Below are 17,434 nucleotides of genomic sequence, written 5' to 3' on the forward strand. Positions count from 1 at the left end.
ATAATAACTTGTTGGGCTGCCTTGCTGGTATCAAGAACTTGACATGCAGCACAAAGCCAAGAAGGCTGAGGCTAGGTAACCATCTGTGAACTGACAAGTTGTCTGGGAAGGAAGTCAGACTTCTTTTAACTTAGGTGAGAATACCCACTTATTTCCATAATCAATCTTATGAAGGAACTGACTGATTTTTAGTAGTGTATTAGTAAATATGTCATGTACTAAGACTCTGTGGCTTGTCAGTCCAACTGTCCTTTCCAATATTTTCTAGACTAGTTTCCTAAAATCTCCTATTCTTTTGGTCACTGTACACACTAGTAGCAATTAATAATAATGATAGCTCACCGATACTGAGTGATTACTATCTAAGAGGCTCTGTGCTTAACTACTGTTAACTCACTAGTACTTAGAAAAACCCTAGGAGGCAGCTGTTACTATTATAATCTTTCTTACATTTTTCAGATGAGTGAACTGAGGGATAGTGGGGCTAAGGAACTTGCTGGAGGACACACAACTAGTAAGTAGCAAAGCCAGGCTTTGAGCCGAGGCAGTTGGGCTTGGGTCTCAGGAATTAAAGACTACAGTAAGACTACATCCTGAGGACATAAACCCCACAAGAAACAATCTCTAGTGGGGAGATGTTCACTTTATTTATTCATTTAGTATTTTTTGACTACCAAACTCTATGTTATGTGTCGTACTGGGACATTGCTGGTAATTAAATGTGGTTTTAACTATGCAAATTTTATGAATGAACATACTATCTTTTAATATACTTTTTCCTTGCATTTAATATTTTCAGTGGACTATTCAAGATTAGTTTTTACCTCTTAATTATTTTTTATCCCGTCATCTTGTTTTGAAAAAGTAAAAATGTGAATTGATGAAGCAGAATAATGGTAAGAATAACCTCCAGAGCATTTCATCTTGTCACTATTTTTTTAATGTGTGTGAAATCATGGCAGTTATATATGCAAAAGATGTGTAAAAGAAAAAAATAATTCATTTAATATATCCCACTAGTCACTCCCTATGAATAATTCCCCATGGTATTTTGGCAAAGATGGGCTCTTGTCTAATTTTAAATGACTCAATTGAAGGAGCTTCAGCTGGAGGTTGATTCTAGAGGCTAATGGACTTGCCATGAAAGGTTTCTAACATTTAGCCTAATTTTCCACTTCTTAACATTTTAGAGTATTACTCCTAATTACTTTCTGTAACCTACTCAGCCTCTGCTGCCTCCTTGTTTCATGCTATTTGTGACTCACTGTCCTTCTAGGGAGGTATTGTGTCGCCCCAGTGTGAATTATTTTTGAGCGAAACATAGTTTTATCTTTACATGGACTGATAGTTCCTATATAGAGGGATAATAGTATATTCTCCCTCTTTAAATTTGGGCTGTGTTATGCATAAATGTACCAAATTATATATTCATTAGTCTTTGATATAAATTTGTGAATTTTAAGTCTTTGAATCATCAGATTGTCTGAACAGTGGTCAATCATTTACTAAATCCGTAGGTGTGAAACCCAAGTCCATATTTTCCAGTTTTCTATTACACAGCAGATCTGAATGCTTTTCCTGTTTTCCATAGATATCTGTCAAAATATAAGCACTCTTAAGAGGATATTGAATAAAATATTTATATAGATTTTAGGTATATGGAACCTATGTGCCAGTTTTCAAAAGAGAAATAATGGTTATATTATTGTGTAGAAATATAATGATTTTTTATGACTGGGAAATAATGTGAACTTTCTAGAGGCTGTCAGTCAATAGTTTATTCTTATTGATTGACATATGTTTCTTTTAACCTTTATGTAGAGACTTTTCAATAGGTTAAACAATTTTGCTGTTTGTTTCCTGATACAGCAGCCAAGCTTTCAGCATTAAGTATAATACATTAAGGCAAGGGTCTTTCCAGAAGCAATAACTTTGTTATGCTTGTCTTTTATCAAGGCCTTGGTATTATTTTTTATATATTATAACCCTTTCATATCATAGCCATAGCTGCTGGTGCTAGTCTGTGTTTTAGAGAGAAACAGTGAAAAAGGGGAATTTATTATAAAGTTCAAACATATATTATTTTGTGAAAATTGTATATATTATATAATGTAACTGTACATTTTTTTTTCCAGAGGGAATGCTTGCTAGTTACTACCTTCCACAAGGCTTGATGGTGATTATCCCTTATTTTTACCACACACTATCATGGGAATTACTATCTGGCTGTATTTGAGACTTAGAGATAGGGATATGCATGTTGGAACAAATCCTTGATTAGCAGAGACCCATACTGAGCTCGAGTTCACTCCTTCTGTCCCTGCTGAGAATCATTGTGCAAAGGTTTGTTCTGACAGGCAGTCCCATAAAAACTGGAGCTTATCTGCTATATTGCTTTGATATTTCAATCTACTTTTGCATAGATTTTACACTTTGGCAGTTGGTATATTGTCTTTCCTTTGGATATACAGGTGGTGGCTGTATTAGCATTTACTGAAAGTGCATTTCCCACATCAAGGTAATCTTGCTCCTTAGTGTTCTTTCAGAGTAAACCCAAGGTGTCACATTTCAGGGCAAGTGAAACATAACTGATATTTTTTAGTCACTTAAAATATCTGTATACACTAGTAGCGCTTGAAGAAACTGGGTCTTCCATAGCCAGGCAAAGTCACTACTGCCAGGTATTAATAAATCTTCCTCTCTTTATCTAATCTAGTAGTTCTCAAATTTTAGTGTGCATTAGAATCACTTGGAGGGCTAGTAAAAACACAGGTCACTGGGCCCTATCTCCAGGGTTCCTGATATGTAGTCTGAGATTTTGGATTTCTAACAAGTTTCCTGGTGATGCTGCTGCTGCCAGTTGAGGGATCACACTTTAAGAACAACTGGATTATGGAGTATCATCTAACCACAGTTCTTAAGGCTGTGAATAGGCCAGATCTTATCTGGGGCCCACACTGGAGAACCAGTAAACTAATGTACTGATTGGCAAACTTATTCTGTAATGGAGCAGATAATAAATATTATAAGCTTGTGGGTTAGTATCTGTTGCAGCTACTCAACTCTGCTGTTGTAGCAGGAAAGCAGCCATAGACAATACATAAATGAATGGACATGGCTATGTTTCCTATAAAGTTTTATTTACAAAAACAGATAGCAGGCTGACTTTGGCCCATGGCCCATAATTTGCCAATCCCTGATGTAATTCATCAACAAGGGACATGTATCATTATCCACTCACAAATCACATATATCCTCTATAGTAGCCAGAAACTACGTGCCCAAGTTTGAGCTAGCAGCTGTGGGGAATACATAAGAAGTATAAATCTGTGTTTTCTACTCTTCTTTAAGAGATTAGAGTTTAGTGTAGTGTTTGCTGTTAGTGCTACTGAGTCAATTCCAACTCCTAGCAACCCTGTATCCAGCAGAGCAGAACCCTGCCCAGTCTTGTTGCACCATTCTCTCACCTTCTGCGCTGTATGAGACAATGCTCCACTGCTATTCATGTTTTCATGGCCAATTGTTTTGGAAGTGGGTGGCCAAGTCCTGCTTCCTAGTCTTTCTTAGTCTGGAAGCTCTGCTGAGACCTGTCCACAATGGATGACCCTACTGGTATATGAAATCCAGGTGGCATAGCTTTTAGCATCATAGCAACATGCAGCTGCCACAGACAGATATGTGATGTGGTTCCCTGACTGGGAAACAAGTGTGGGCCATGGTGGTGATAGTGACGAATCTTAACCACTAGACCATCAAGTGCAGTATAGTCTTAAGAAAACAGGAGGGAAATTAAATGCCTAGGCTGGAATAGATTTCACCACCTAGGTAAACTTGGAGAATAAGTAGAAACTAGGCAAAAGAGAGCAAAGTGAATGTCTTAGAAAGGAAGTCCAGCAAGAGAAAAGGCATGGAAGGAATACTCATTGTGTTCTTCCAATGGGCAGTGAGGAGATCTGTGATATGGAAAAGACTGGAAATGTTAAGAGTCACAGATGCCATTTAATTAACATTTGTTGTGCATACTCTGTATATTGGCACAGTGATACGTCGTGGGGGCACAGCAAATCGAGGTATAGTCCTTGCCTTCAAGAATCTCAGAGGTGGATAAAAATATTAAAGAATCCCGAAGCCATATACAAGTATTTAGAGTTGATATGCTTAACTCACTGTGGGCTTTCAATAGATGTTAAACTGAAAATGAAATTTATGTAATTTACAACAGGGATTTTTTTGTTAGTTTTTGATCAGTAGAGTGGTTCGAAGAAAACCATTTTAAGAAAAAGTCATCCTCCATAAGCTAGTAAAATGATAACCATATAAAAATGGTTGTTAATATTACATTTATCCCACAGAAACTTTGCTAAATTGGAAAATAATATGTGTTGGGTTGTTTTTTTCTTTGTTTTTGTTTTTCTGTCCTTGTATATTGTGCTTAATAAAATCCAATACTAGTGTATTAATATGTTTGTTTAAAGTCGTTAACCAAACTAAAGACAATTTCCAAACAGTTGTGCCATTTTGTCTTTCTGATACAAGTGTATACCATTTAAAAGACTCTGCATAGAGAAAAATTCTCCATGGACAAGTGGGGATTTTAATTTCTGAGATTTTGGATTTGGGTATTCTAAAACATTGGATATAGAGTCTGAATGGAATTTATTATCAAATAAAACATCTAGTGGAGGCTGATTTGTAGGTGTTTGTATATTTGAATGAGATAATCTCCAAGCTTCTTTGTGGGTCCAGTATTCCAACTTTAGGTAATTCTTGAAAGGTCCACAAGGAAGTAACTATTTAGGCAAGTTTCCCTAAGAACTTAAGAAAATCACATCTTAAATAATGCATTTTAATACATGAAACTAGAGTACATTCCATTTAGTAAATAGAATCTTGAATTTGTGATTAGAAAAAGCGAGGATTGCTTAAAGGCATTATGTTAGACAAGATGACATATGACTTTTCAGCTATCTAACCCAATCTATACTGTTTGATTTCTTAATCAAATGCAGAGATGCAGATGGAAGCATGCCATTTTTATCCAGTTACATACTAAAAGAAAGATTAGGAGGAAAGTTCTGTGTGACTTAGGTTTCTTGTGGTTTGTAGCGTGAAGACTTAATTCTTTTGGGAGCATACCTATACCATTTTTGTTATGGCTTCTTCTTCATTTTCAATGTTGAGGGAAAGCAGAAGTCTACATTTGTACTAAGACAATAATTGATTTCTTGCATAACTTTGCCCATGAATGTTATCTCGAGGCACTTTTAAATAAAAGTTGAGAATTGAGTAGTGACCTTCAATCCTTCTCCTTTCACATCCTTTTTATTCCCCACAAATGAAATATTCTAAAATATCCTGAACTGTGTGTGTGTATGTGCATGTGTGTGTGTCTATACTGATGATGTAATGTTACTAATCTTGAACCAAGGACTTTATTTGATAATAAGTGGGTCCAGAAAGCTTATCATTTGTGTATTAACTAAGTCAGGTTACTCTTATGAGGAAGCTCTGAAATTCTCAAGAAAAGAAAGAAAAGTTGCATGCGACTTCAAAATTGGATGAATCTACAGGATCTACCTTCAGGAATTTTTCCTGAAAGAAGGGATTTAAGATAAAAATTCAGAAATATTATTGTACTCTGTATTTTGGTAGTGGAGTACTTCATGACACATATTTCCTATTATGCAAAGCTTAAGGGAGATGTGAGATTTTGAAATGAGGAAGTAAAAATTAGGAGAGCAAAGAGAAAGCAAACTAACCTAACAGAGAGGCAAGATTATTTTCCCTAGTCACAAGCTTGTGCAATACTGAAAGTTGACCTTGATTGAAGAAAATAATGCACCCTTATTTGGGGTGCATAATTTCAAAAGGAGGATAAAAACATCATACAATTTCCAGATATCTCAAAGGTAAAATATAAAAATAAAGACAGGAAGTAAAAGTATGAAGCTCTATAATAATGATGTTATTACTTAATATCATAGCCTATAAATATGAAATATAGAATGACCAATCTTGGCATTAGCAGATCTAAACTAATAGGAAAAGACTGTCAATGTCCTAAAATACTATATACTAATATCAGTCAATACAAGGTGCTAGGCATATTATATACAATGTCTCTAATTCTCACAATAGTTCTTCAAGTTACCTATTTTCATCCTAATTTTAAAGTGAAGAAATTGATATTTAAAGAGTTACATAAATTACCATGGTGACACAGGTGTTCAATGGCAGAGCCAAGCTTTCAGTCCTAGATGTGCTCTTTCTACTACACATTTCTTCCTTGAGTTAACACTTCCTCCCCAAGGAGATGGTAAGTTACTTTGTGTCCACTTATGCGTCTTCTGCTTTATCCTTCCTTGTGTTTAGTAGTGCATGGCACAAAGTAAGTATGCCATTTAGGATGGCTAAATTAAGGCATAAATGTAAACACGTGTAAAAATGAGGGCAAAAGAGAAGTTTATGTGTTTGTGTATACGTTTGTCCTTGAAGTAAAATGCGGTGCTTTAAAAAAATATCAATACATTCTTGACTTCCAAAAAAGAATGAAGAATTTCAGGCTACTTACAATAAAAAGAACTGATAGAGTAACTCTTAAAAGCATTAACTAAAGAATAAAATTCAGGAGCCAACTGATGAATTATCTAATACAGCTCCCAATTTAAATTGATCACCTCTGTTTTTTGATTTATGAACAGGAAATGAGCTTTGACTGGTAGGCACCTGCATGAAGAGCCGTGGGTTCAGCTTGTCAGATTCCTGTAACCTGCAAAGACCCTCTGGTTGCACTAGGATCATTCAGTTGAAGTAAGACCTAATTACTTTAATTAGAATCTAAGACTTTTACTCTTGAATCAACTTTTAATAAGATGGCTTGGCGTACCTCTATCATGTCCCAATAGCTGCTAATTTTGGAAAAAAGAAGAATGCGAGCATTATTCTATGGCAGTCTTTATATTCCAATTTCTATTCATTTTTTTATTTTATGGACTTGAGCCCATTTTCTTTGGATAGTGTTATCTAAATATTTTAATTTCTGTGTGGCTGTTGAAATTGGTACAATTTCCTTGCCTTTGTGGTATCAATTATTTTTATACAATTGTAAATTTTTTTTAAGTGATCAAATTAGTCTCATTTTTTTTGGTTTAGGTTGGCCTACTGGTTTTATTTAAAAATGACAACAACAATGCAGTTTGTGTCATGACACAGCATAGCTTTGCATTGCTTATTTACTCCAAATTTATACAGGTTTGTTGATCTTTTGGAACACGTGTCGGTATATGGCCACACGTAAACTGTGAACTTTCATTTAGGCATTAGAGTTTGAAGACACGTCCCAAAGAGAGTTTATAGTTCTCCCTGGAACACTCCTGTTTTGAGGAGCTGATCCCAATGTCTGATTGAAATACTTTTTTTTGTAGAACACTAGCTGCAGTCAAAGTTTAAATGCTGGTTCAGGCTTACTAGGTATAAAACATTATGTGGCATGGATGCTGCAAAGGACCAAGAGATAGCACAGAACCAAGAACTTGGAAATTTGAGCGGGCCCAGCATGGCCAACAACATACTTTAGGAACCTAGATAAATCAGTTAACCTTTAGAGTATTCCCTTGGTTCTGAATTGAAGGGGTTAGAATAAGTCAGGGAAGGATGACAAATTCATATGCCTTGAAGATCAGGCGTATTATGCAAGCATATGAAGTGGCTGGGTGTGAGACAATAAGGAATTGAGGGCGTATGAGGGAAGAGACTGTGCCCCTTCTAAAGCCATGTAGATTCAAGCATTTTAAAGCTGGACAAAGAAGTAAATTGTGTGGAGTGGGGAAGGGGGAAATAGGAGAAGGATTGAACTTGGCCATTGGATTGAATAAATTCTAAGGTCATTTCCAACTCAATATATGGTTGTAAAATTTTATTACTGTGTGAGACACTTATAATATTGCGGAGCATGTGTTGAGCTGTATATGTGTTCCTTTTTACATATTAAAAATAAATAAGTATAAAATAAAAAGTTTGTGGTTTGAATTTCCCTTTGAATTAGAAGTAGAATTAGGGAAAAGTGATTTTTTGACCATAAAATACTTAAATGATTCATCAATTTAATATTTTTTTGTGTGATTTTTGTTTTTCATTAACTGACCTGGAATGAGAATTTTGAGTCTAGTACTATAATCTAAGAATAAAACTTAGCCTGTAAATTTCTGGTTAGCATCTTCTCTCTTATTGGATATTTTCATTAAAAAATCATGTGAACAGCTAAAGGAGAGTTATACCACTTTTTTGGGACTAGTTTCATGATTCTTTAAGAAGTACTTAAAAGTTCTGGTTTCTTTTGATTAATATTTTAACACAAATGTTATTTTATATAGAAAAAATGAAAGTGGTAGTTTAAATAAGTATGTTTTCTAACAATTTTCTAGCTCAATCAGTTTTTGCTTTTTTTAATTTTCCTTTTTAGAGCAATGACATATATTTATTTCTTTTTATCACCTTTTACTGCCTTTCAAACCTATATTTTAGCTGAGAAAATAAGTACATTTTATCAGTTGCTAATGGCAATTAAGCAACAAGCCTAGTGGAAGATGGGATGTGGGCCAAGTCAATACACTCTGGGAGTCTTATCTATTCCCTTTGGCTCAATTTAAATCAGAATTTATGTCTACAAGAAAATTGACCCTATGACCGTAGGGAGCCACATGTGTTATCTCACTGATAAAAGGAGAATTAGAATGACCTGGAATTTTTGTGTCTTTATTTGGTAGCTTCCAATAGCTTCCTTCTTTAGTGCTTCTATGGCTTTTTGTTTCATGATCATGTGCATTTGTAGCAAATTCAAGTTACTTCAGGTACGATCAATTTTGAGGATAAGTGTATTGTGTGAGGCGTGCTATATCTTTCAGGTAATTTTCTCATGTGTTAGTAGAAACTGTTGCTGCCTTAAGATATATAATCCCCAAATAATGTTTTAAAAGGCTTTTGCATTAGATGTTATAGTCCAGATATGTAATGATTTTAAGTATTTGCTGTCCATTTCTTTGATAGCCAAGTCAAAACTGAAGTACTTGGATGTTAATGCTCAAACTGATCAGAACTAGTTAGATCTGTTCCTTGACTGACCCACAGCATGTGACATTTACAAAACATCTGAGCTTTTTTTTTCAAACATCCATGACATCCTCTGAAGGCTTCACATATTGTAGAAAACGTATAAACATGTAAGTGAAAATGTTGGCTGATATAATTTAAAATAAGCCGTACTGGGAGGCTTTCTAATGATGCTATCTTATACCCTACTTTCTTGTTTTATAGAGGTATTTTGTAAAAAAAAAATTACCGGTGTGATTAAGGATTTTCTTTAAGAAATAAATTAATATATGTTTGTCTTCAATGCTTTGCTAACACAGAGTATATGGACAAAGTAGACATTTAAACAACAAACAACTGTTTCTTTATTATCTTTCTAGGGCTACAGAATTACTGACAGAAATGTCTAATCCATTGTTCAGCTCACTGATTCCCAACATGAAAATAAAATAATGCAAACTTCTAAACCGAGGTTAAGTACCTCAGTTTAGAAATTGCCACCTTTCTTGTATGTACACCTCATCAGTGGTTCTGAAACTAAGAGCCCCCAGGCTTGAATTCCTTTCATGCTATGAAAGATGGTCTGATATGCACTTAACATAAGTTCACCTTTAGCATTTGACATTTATTAGTCGTGGTCTTGACAGGAAGTGTTTAATTAAATTCAAAGTGCCATTGTTTTTAATAATCCAGAAAGAATGAGTATGAATTGAGGTTTGAAAAAGACATGACAGTGGATTTAAGAATACTGTAGTTCCTGTGTGAATATTGCAGTTGTTTGAAAAATTTTACAAAATATTCTTATTATCAAAATCTAATTTAAGGTTTAACGATGCAGTAAAGTTGAGATGTTCACAAAGAAACCAGAATAATAACAGTAAAAATTTAACCATAGTTTAGTATAATCTAACCAAAATTTTCTGGTCAATTAGATTTGATTGCGTTGAACAGTGACAAACTGCAAAAGTAATTAGGAATCACTTATTAGTGAGTGGCTGGATGCTGGTGCCTGTTAAAGACATTTTATGCTGCTCAAAGTTTGTCACATTTAAAGAGACCTTCCTGGGTCTCTTTAAATCAAAGTAGATGCAATTATCACAATTTTTATTTTTTTCGAGAAAGTTCTCACTGGACTGTTTAATAAATGTGATTTGTCCCAGAATTTACTCTCTGTTATTTCATTTTCCTTAAGAGGCAGACTTTGCTCAAGGGTACAAGGCTAATAAAAAAAAAATTAGACAGTTAAATGATCTAACAGCAACAATTCAATGGAAAAATAAAACCTAATGTCATAAACAGCCTTAGAACACTCAGGATGTGTGCATTTCTAACCCACTGGATTTAAGTAGAGTACAAGGGAGAAATAGAGAAGAGCTCTGTTGGCCAAAGTCTTGAGGTCCTTTTCATCTGTCCTTAAGTATGTCCCCACGCCCAATGTAATCTCATCTAAATAATGCTTTCCTAGTTAAACTAATCAGCATGAGGTTAGCTTTCTTAGGAAAAGACTCATAGTCTATTTCTTTTAAAATACATTTTAATAAAATCATTGAAATATTTTTGGGTTGAGCTATATCATACACTTCACTAATAAAAAATCCATAAAAGTAATTTAAATACAATAAATATATAAATTGCTTTTTATTATTTCTGGTAGAAATGGTATTTTTTGTATTATTAGACTCTATCCTTGAAGCTGAAATTATATTAAATTACTTTTTATGTTTTGTTTTAAGAATGTTGTATTTCTCTCAGAAGACAAACTTGAAATAGTTTCCTTTCTAAAGTAATAAAAGAAAAATATTCATATAGGGAATAAAAAGTCAGTCATTCAGAGCTAAGTGATAGTGTAAAGGAGAAGAACCCCAACTAATTAACTTTCTAGCTTTATATAGAGAAATCAATTGGTACATATTTCTTGCCTAATTTCATAAGTTTTTTGAAGCTTTTTGTCTATAGTTTTTGATATAAATTTCAAAGATAGCAACTTTTAACCATATTAATCAGTTTGTCAGCAATTCTTTTAATACTTGATGCTGAAAATTATCTTTACACAAGTGGCTTCATTTCCTTATATAACTGAAATAGTTTTGCAACGTTTCCTTGCAAATTTGACATATGGTCTCTTGTTAACTTACATGGTATGAATTTCATATTTGTGAGTATATGAAGTGCTTTCTTATCTTTGAAACACCTTTTCATATTTGTCTTTCCAAGAAAACTATTTCTAAATTGATTTTTTTCCAAGCTGAACGTTCACCTTTTAAATCAAAGTTTGTCTGTACTGCTATAAAACTCATTGTCTTACTATTCTTACTTTTTGATGTAAAATACTTCCACCATATGTAAATGTTAATATTTTAATAAATACTCTTTAAAATTTTTCAGAGACAATTTCATAAAATATCTATAGTGAGCCTATTATATAACAGACACTATATTGAGTACTGGAGGAACAAAGGTAATTATGCTATAGTACTTTCTCTCAGAATGTTCACTGTTTAGGGGAATACAAATAAGTATGATATCTTGTGATATCGTAATGTGAGCATGTAAAAAGTAGCACAAAGGTGGGCGTGATTTTTTTAACTCCCAAATCCTTATTTCTAGCCCAGATCAATCTCTTTGGCTGCAAATACAAGGACTAGGGTGATCAACTTTTCAGAGAGCCAACCTGGGACACAGTCATACCATGCCAGTCCACAAAAACCAATATAACATAACATAACATAACATAACATCTAACAATTATATGCATGTGTGTTATTTTAACATCACAGTATGTACAACAGGTATTTATATGAAATTATATCTGATTCCTTATTATTTACTTTTCTGTTACATAATTGCTATTATTTAAACAAAATAGCAGTAGAATAAAAGTGTCAACTAGTAGTAATTAATAGGACTACTTAGACAAATAATATGTATAAAAATATAACAGTATTTTTATAATGTTTCATTCTGTCCTGTGATACAGCAATTTATTTTAACAATTTTTTTGGAATTTTATTGGATATTTAAATTTTGTAGACTACATTATGGTCAATTTTTAAGATAAATAAATTTGAGATTACCAATGGAGAATTAAGAACTAAGTAAAAGATATTTCTTATATTTAGTATAAAATAGCAGTGGTGTGTTTCTTTCTGTCCCATGATACAGTAGGGTATTTTTAGTCTTTCTATTTCCTTTTCCAATAACACTTCTCTAAACTGTCTGTAGTCTTTAGGTCATTATTCTTTTCTTTTAAGTAAAGTAAAACTAAGTATAGGCACGTGTAAAATTTACTTTGATTTGAAGCTCTGCTCTTATCAAGCCCTCATGACACTAATTGCGGGTATCAGCCCAATGTGATGACATCAAGCTAACATCTCTCAATAAAATCATTTGATTACTTAGGATCTTACTTCCTAGCAGTGGTAAGTGTTTAAATTTGTTAGAATTAGATTCCAGATCTGTCTATCCACTTTGTATCTACAGGCTTGTTTGGTAGACCAACTGCCAACCAGGTCTTTTCTTCTAAAAATGTACCATGTAAGCTATCCCTGTCTAAAATATGCATCATTTTTAAAACTTCAGAGCACATTGTATGATCCCATAAGTTAAACTTGTCATTCTTGGGGATAATGGTTTTAAAGGACAAATAATTTGAATTTGTAAAATCAAAATTGGATTCCAAATAAATTACAGTTTTAGTAAAGAAATGAGGAAATCTTCTTTAACTTGGCTATCCTTTTCTGCTGATATTTTTTGGAGTTTTGAAGTAATTTGTGTGAGTTTTTGTCTCAACCTAAACATCAAACGGTTCAGGTGCAGTCAGTTCATTTTTTTCTGGATTCCTTATGGTCACTGAGAGCTCATCAAACGGATTTAGAGAAACAGCACATAAATGTCTATTTTATTTTATTTTAATCCTTTCCTTCATTCTCATCCTCAATGTATACCCAAATTAGAGAAGAACGTTATTCTTGTTCCATATTTGACAAAATTTATGGCAAGCCAACATTTTAACATCTTTCTATGCCAATGACAATGCTTGCCATCCTGTAGGCACATGTCTGAGGAAGATATATTTTTCCATTTCTATAAAGTCCAAAATCATCAAGATGTTCATGTCCTAATCCCTAGAATTTGGGAATGTGTTATGTTACCTGACCAAGGGGGATTTAGGTAGCAGATGAAATTAAGGTTACTAATCAACTGGCTTTAAGACAGGAAGACTATCCTTGATCATCCTAGTGGGCCCAATGTAATTACAGGAGCCCTTAAATTTGGAAGAGGGAGACAGAAGTGTCAGTGTCAGAGTGATGCGATGTATGAAACTCAATCAGCCATTCACAGCTTTGAAAATGAGAGGAGGCCACCAGGCAAGGAATGGAAGTGGCCTCTAGAAGATGGAAAAATCAAGAGCTTCTCCCACAGAGCCTCTAGAAAGGAACTCAGCCCTGCTAGAACCTTGATCTTTAGCCCTAATGCCTTGATTTTAACCCAGTGAAACCCGTGACCTCCAGAACTGTAAGATAATAAATTTGTGCTGTTTTTAACCACTCCATTTTTAATTAATTACAGCAGCAATAGGAAACTAACTGGGCAAAGTAGTTTTTATTTGGACAAGATATCAACATTCTTTGTTTTTTATTTTCTGTGGTTTCATAATATTTACATATAGAAGATGATTTGAAACTCCATTTTTCAAATCAAAGCACCTAAGAACTAAAGGAAACTTTTTGTTTTCATTGTTCCCATGATTCAATGAATCACTTGTGCTGTAAAAAGCATGATTTTTAGTAAGGTCTGACTAAATCAAGTCTATACTGTAATAGGCCAACACATCTATTATCAAAATTTCTCCTTTCGTTTGCCTACATGATTACAACCTCTGAATCAGGAAATGTAGCTTTGTTCATTTTTATAGACTAATCAGTGGATGGTAGGATGTGCGTTTATTCTTGCAGTATGTCTACAAGGTAATACAATGACTATTTCCAACTGAGTATTGGGGTCTTTGGGGGAGATGAAAAAACATTTGACTGATTTAGAAGTGCTTGCCTATTTCACCTAGGACTTATAAAATTTAGTTTCCCTTTGCCCTTTCACATCTGTTTTTCCACCATGCCTGATCCCAAATTCCTGTCTGCCTATTGTGTAGAATACTGTTTTGGTTACTTAACCTCCCTAAGCCAACTGTATGCGTCTTTCTACCTGTCATTAAAATAATACAGTTGTCCAGGTTATGCTGGCATTGTATTATAATCATTCTCATTTCATTATCTGAACTCTTAGAAAACATGGTCGCAGTATTCCCAATGTTAACATTGAACTAGCATTACCTCAATACAAAGCACACAGTTAATCCACAGTCAAAGATGACCGTGGATGCTCATGATTACAGTGCAGTTAGTTTGCACACATGAGTCACATCACTCAGAGTGTTGCAACAATGGATGTTCCATTATTATGAACTATAAATCACAGTTGCCAACATCGGTGGTTAAGGAAAAACCAGTGACGGTAATTACTGGAAGAAGATAATCCATCCATATCCATTTCAGACTAAATATGTAGAGTGTTACTTTTGGCCTCAATTTTTTGGACTGCCGTGTGGGTTTTGTACTTTTCCCCCAACCTTCTGTACCCATTGCTGAAAACCAGGATAATTTGTATCGCAAGGAGGGGTTTCCTGGGATGTGGGAATTTTAGTGTTCAAACCTGAATCGTTTGTCACTCTAAGACCAGTGGATAGCTTTAGATATAACTGGTACTCAATATACCTAAAACATACTCTCATTTCTCATGTAGATGCTTACAATATATTTTCTACACTGGCATATTGTACTAAGTTGATCAAACCAGAAACATAGGAATCATCATATTACATATCTTTTGCTTCACCCTTTTTCCAGTATTTCGCTAAGACCTAGGATATATTTTAAATTCTTTTTCATTTTTTATTTTATTTTCTGAATATAGAATGCCTTCCGTGGTTCCAAAAGTTATAAATATGAGAAGATGTACAGAGAAAAGTCTGTCTCCTTTCTACCTTGTCCCCAGTTTTTCCAGTTTCCACTCTGGCTAAAGCAGTAATTACTGTTATTAGTTTCATATGCATCTTTATGAATATACTTGCACCATATAAATACTATCTTTTATTCTGTCTTCCCTGGCAATAATCACTGCCATTTGAAAAAGAAAAGAATAGGCACCATATGGCAGTCAGAGGTCCTTAGCAATTCTGAAATGCATCTAGGTAAATATTGCCACCCTACTGCTCTGAGGGTAAGAAAATTACCTTGAATTAGGTCCTGGTTCTGCTCTTTGGGTATAGCTCCCCAATTGTTGAGCTCCATGGATTTTGGCTTTACCCTCTGGATCTTCCATTTCCATTATCTTTCATAGTTATATAAAGAAAGCTTTGGGAAGTATCCATTTATTGGTGTCTGAGAAGCTTTCTCAACTTGCTTCCTTCCAATAAAAAATTGGAAGCTTAGAGGTCTTTTACATGTCTCAACTAGTTACAGTCCCTTTGCAAATACAACTCTTCAAAACCTTTTTTCCTCCAGTATGTTTAATTCCAGTCAACTGTATATGCCAAAAGCCAGTTGATTCTCTTGGATATTCTACACATACGATTATATTTTTATGTTGTCTGCGGTTAGCAATAGTTTTACCACTTCCTTTCCAAAATATATATCTAGAACTTAATTTTCCTGTTTAATTTTTCTGGCTGGTATCTTCAGTGCCGTGTTAAGTAGTACTGATGATAGTGGGCTTTTGTCTTGTTTCTGATTTTGTTGTTAATGCTTCTAGTGTTGCCCATTAAGCATGATAGTGGCTTTTGGGCTAAGTTAGACATATTATATCATATAAAGGAAATTGTTATCTAGTTCTATTTTTTTGAGTAGTTTAATCTAAAATGGTTATTGAATTTTGACAAGTAGCTTTTCAGCATATATGAAGAGAATAAACTATTTTTCTGAGCACCATTAATAGTATTGTAAAAATTTATTAATAGATTTCCTAATATTAAAAATTCTTGGAATTAACCTCACTTGGTCATGATGTATGATTATTTTTGTGTACACCTGGATTATGTTTGCTAACAGTATTTGATTTCACATTTTTTTTTTTAAAGATTTTATTTTTTCCTTTTTCTCCCCAAAGCCCCCTGGTACATAGTTGTATATTCTTTGTTGTGGGTCCTTCTAGTTGTGGTATGTGGGATGCTGCCTCAGCGTGGTTTGATGAGCGGTGCCATGTCCACGCCCAGGACTCGAACCAACGAAACACTGGGCCGCCTGCAGCGGAGCGCGCGAACTTAACCACTCGGCCACGGGGCCAGCCCCTTGATTTCACATTTTTGCTTTGATATTCATAGGTGATATTGACTTGAGAGTTCTTGTGTGTATATGCCATCTTTGGTGGACCAGGAAGTTTACTCCCTTAAACTATGCTGTAGAGAGATTTTAAAATCTTTGAAATTGTTTGATCTTTACAGATTTAAATACATCTCTCCATGAAATTATCTGGGACTGCTGCTTTTGGATTATGTACTGACAAATTTCTCCATTTCTTCTATGTAAATCATTCTTTAGATTTTCTCTTTTCTGAAGTCAATTTTGGCAAATTATATTTTCTTAGAAAATTATCCATCTTATCTAGATTTTCAAATGTATTTGCATAGTGTTTAGCAACATAGTCTATTATGATTCTTTTAAATTTATTCTGACCGTGGTTATTTTTTTTACCATTTATCATTTATTTTTGTGCATTTCAACTTTCTTTTTTTTTAAAGTTAGGCTCACCAATGAGTTTTTCCTTTCAAATCACCAGCTTTATTTAATTTAATTCTACTATGTTTTCTTATTATCTGCTTTTTTCTTTGTTAATTTGTTCTGTTTTGCATCAGTGTAATTTTACCTTCCTTTTCTAACTCTTCAAGTAGATTTTTAATTTATTTTTGTTTATTCTTTTTAATGGATATAATACTTAAGAATAATAATTGTTCCCTGAGCAATGTGTTTAACTTTTAAGAACTACGTTTTGCAGAGGAATGGGAGTTACATAGTTCATATGAAAAATGTAGTTATACAGAGAGGCATAAAACAGCATGGCGTGTTTTGCTGGAGAAAGTAATTTGAATGAGATAGATTAAACTGAGCCAGATCACAGAAGGCTTCTTTACAGATTTAATAGTGTATACTCTGATATTAACTTTTTCCATGAGTATAAGACTTGTGATGTATGTGTATATGTGTTTTGTGTATGTATGTATTTCCAATAACTTGCTAAGAAATTTACTTTCTTATTGATCCCCTTAAATGACTATGTCATTTTTCAGTCCAACTCC

General features: G+C 33.9%; 1 protein-coding gene across 7 annotated transcripts in view; it reads left to right on the forward strand.

The window, feature by feature from the left end:
• Positions 1 to 17,434, forward strand: part of NAALADL2 (N-acetylated alpha-linked acidic dipeptidase like 2) — a 1,279,597-nt gene that overhangs the window by 273,740 nt on the left and 988,423 nt on the right. For 4 of the 7 annotated variants that reach the window (XM_070242639.1, XM_070242637.1, XM_070242636.1 and 1 more), the window contains one exon: positions 6,702 to 6,810. The gene's annotated coding sequence lies outside the window, so the exon portion shown is untranslated. Of the gene's footprint in view, positions 1 to 459; positions 515 to 6,701; positions 6,811 to 17,434 lie in introns of all 7 variants that reach the window. The other 3 variants (XM_070242641.1, XM_070242642.1, XM_070242638.1) reach the window with 1 other exon arrangement.

The sequence above is a fragment of the Equus caballus genome, chromosome 19 (assembly GCF_041296265.1).
Source record: "Equus caballus isolate H_3958 breed thoroughbred chromosome 19, TB-T2T, whole genome shotgun sequence".
In the NCBI taxonomy this organism is placed as follows: Eukaryota; Metazoa; Chordata; class Mammalia; order Perissodactyla; family Equidae; genus Equus; species Equus caballus.